This window comes from Belonocnema kinseyi, chromosome 9 (genome assembly GCF_010883055.1).
Source record: "Belonocnema kinseyi isolate 2016_QV_RU_SX_M_011 chromosome 9, B_treatae_v1, whole genome shotgun sequence".
NCBI classification, from domain to species: Eukaryota; Metazoa; Arthropoda; class Insecta; order Hymenoptera; family Cynipidae; genus Belonocnema; species Belonocnema kinseyi.
This window is the reverse complement of record NC_046665.1, coordinates 17,195,154-17,198,366: the sequence shown is the minus strand read 5'-3', so window position 1 is coordinate 17,198,366 and position 3,213 is coordinate 17,195,154.

The window sequence follows — 3,213 nt, the reverse complement described above, 5'->3', positions numbered from 1 at the left end:
ACTAAGGAAATAAGTTTAAAACAATTCTATTTGCACTTTAAGATTTATTGTAGTGCAATTTTAAAAATTATTTTGTAAAACTAAATTTAAGGATAGAATACAATTTAGAGAATTTCGAAAAGTAAATACAATTTAGTTAAATTCAAAATTTAGTATATATATTATCTTTATATAAGTAATATGCTTATATTAATATGTATACATAATATATATTAGGGCGGAATGAAAATGATCAAAACAGTCGAATCGTTTGAGCTGAGCGAAACAAATTTGTGGGTTGGTATCCAAAAAAAGTAAAAAAAAATTGGAAATAATTTAATATCTTCTATTTCCTTCTTTGAATTGAAAATTAAAATGTTTGAAAATTCCGAAAAATTCCCCTATTGCTTCAGAAATTATGGCGAATTTTTTCTATGTACAATTTTTGCTAGTGAATAATAATAAAAAATAAAAAATTTTCGCGCAATTTACAATTTTTTGAAAATGGCCAAAAGGCAAGTTTTTTTGATTGAGTCCTATGCACACATTTTCAAAAAAAGTTGAATATATCAAACCGAAAATTTCTTCAGCTTGAATCAAAGAAACATACTATTATCTTGGTTTTTCGGACAAAAAATTTAGTGGTGTTTGAAGCATTCAAAAATGGTCAATTTAAGTATTTTTTAGCAATGTTGACTATTGGTTGGGCTAAAAATGTTTTGTTTTTTTTTTTTAAAATAATAGTATGTTTTTGTGACTCAAGGTGAAGAACTTTCAGGATTGACATAACAATTTTTTAACAAGTTAGTTGAATTTTCAACAAAATACTCAAATTTCTTTTAAAACAGTATTATTTATAAGCAAATATATACATTTTTAAAAAAGAAGATTAATTTTTTACCGAAAAGACGAATTTTCAACAAAATACATGAATTTTAACCAAAAGCCAAGTTTTTTTGATAATTTTTCAAACCAATTAGTTTAAAATTCAAATAAAATGAATTAAACCCCCAAAAATTCTATTTTTAACCAAAATAATGAATTTTCAATAATACAGTTGAATTCTCGACCAAAAATGATGATTTTTTAACAAAATAGATAAATTTTTAAGAAAATAATTACATTATCAATAAAACAGTTCCACTTCGAACTAAATACTTAATCGCCGAATTTTAAAAGAAGAATTAATTTCAAACAAAAACAGTTGATATTCTTTTAATCAAAAAGGACGAATTTTCTTTACAAAAAGACAAATTTTCATTAAAAAACTTAAATATTCGAAAAAAGATGATTTTTCAAGAAAGTAGTTTTAATTTTCGAACACAATAGATTAGTATTTTTAAGCAAAAATATGAATTTTTCAGCCAAAAAGACAAATGTTCAACAATACAGTTTAATTTTCGATCAAAAAGATAAATTATCAATAAAAAAATACCAATTTTCAATCAAGAAGGATAAATTTTCTATCTAAAACGACGAAACTAAGAAAAAACAGTTGATTGTGCGAGCAAAGAAAAAGATTTCTCAACGAATTCGTTAAATTATGAAACAGAATATATGATTTTTTTAAACAAGTAAGTTGAATTTTTCACAAAATAATCAAATTTTCAACAAAATAGTTGCGTTCGGAATAAAATAGTTGAGTTTTCGATGAAATGGTGCAATTTCAGAAAGAAAGGTTTAAATTTTAATCAAAAACAGTTCCATTTTCAATGAAAAACTTAAATTTTTTACAAAATAAATTACTTTTCATACAAAAAAGAATTAGCTTTGATCAAAAAGAGACGCATTTTCAACAAAATAGTTAAATTCTACAGAATAAAGTTTAATTTTCAACAAAAGAGTTCATTTTCAACCATCAAAGATAAATTTGCAACCAAAAAGATGAATTTTCTACAAAAAAAGATGAAACTTTTAATCAAAAAGGACGATTTTTTTATCTAAAAAGGCAAATTTTCAACAAAACAGTTGAATATTCGAAAAAAGATGATTTTTCAAAGAATTAGTTTTAATTTTGGAACAAAAAAAAACAGTATTTTCGAACAAAAAAGTGAATTTTTGATCCAAAAAGACAAATTTTCAACATTACAGTGTAATTTTCGATCAAAAAAGACAAATTTTCAATTTAAAAAACACCAATTTTCAATCTGTTGAAATATTTGACCAAAAAAAAAAGATTATGCAACAAAATTACTTCAATTATGAAATAGAATATATGATTTTTTTTAACAAAAAAGTTAAATTTCTTACAAAATAATCCAATTTTCAACAAAAGAGTTCCATTTCTAACAAAACTGTTGAGTTTTTAAGGGAATGGTCCAATTTCAGAAAGAAAGGATTAAATTTAAAACCAAAAACAGTTGCATTTGCAACCAAACAGTTGAATTTTTAAGCCAAAAAGGTGAATTTCTTTGAGGACTGTTGAATTTGTAACAAAACAGTTTATGTTCAAGCAACAAAGATGAATTTGCAACCAAAAATATGATTTCTACAAAAAAGATAAAACTTTTAATAAAAAAGGACGAATTTTCTGTCCAAAAAGACAAATTTTCAGATAAAAAAATAAATATTCTAAAAAAAATGATTTTTCAAGGAAGTAGTTTTAATTTTCCAACAAAACAGATTAATATTTTTAAACAAAAAGATGAAATTTTGAGCCAAAAAGACAAATGTTCAACAATAAAGTTTAATTTTCGATAAAAAAAAAGATTATTCAACAAAATTAGTTCAATTATGAAAAAGAATATATGATTTTTTAACAACCAAGTTGAATTCTTCACAAAATAATAAAATATTCAACAAAATAGTTTATTTAAATTTGTAATTTAACTAAATTTTATTTCATTTTTTAATTTATCTCCATTTCATTTAAATTTAAAGTTTAGTTTAAAAAAATAATTTTTTTTAATTCACTACAACTCTTAAGTACGAAAAGAATTTTTTTAAAATTGTTTATTCATTATCTCGAAAATTTCTCTTTTCAAATCAACCGTAAGAGAAATGATACAATTTAAAAATAATAGTAAAAATGGAATATTTTTAGGCTCTTTTTAATTTGAATATAATTAGGTAATTCAGCGTTCGCAAAATTTTTGGCATACAGAGCCAGCCGTCCGACTTAGCTATAGCAAAACTTACTATAGTGATGGCGAATGCGAACGCGAGAAACAGAAAATCATGTTCGTTTTGGGAATTCAACAAGTTTCAGTGTGCCCCCTGGCCCCACCCCGCCTG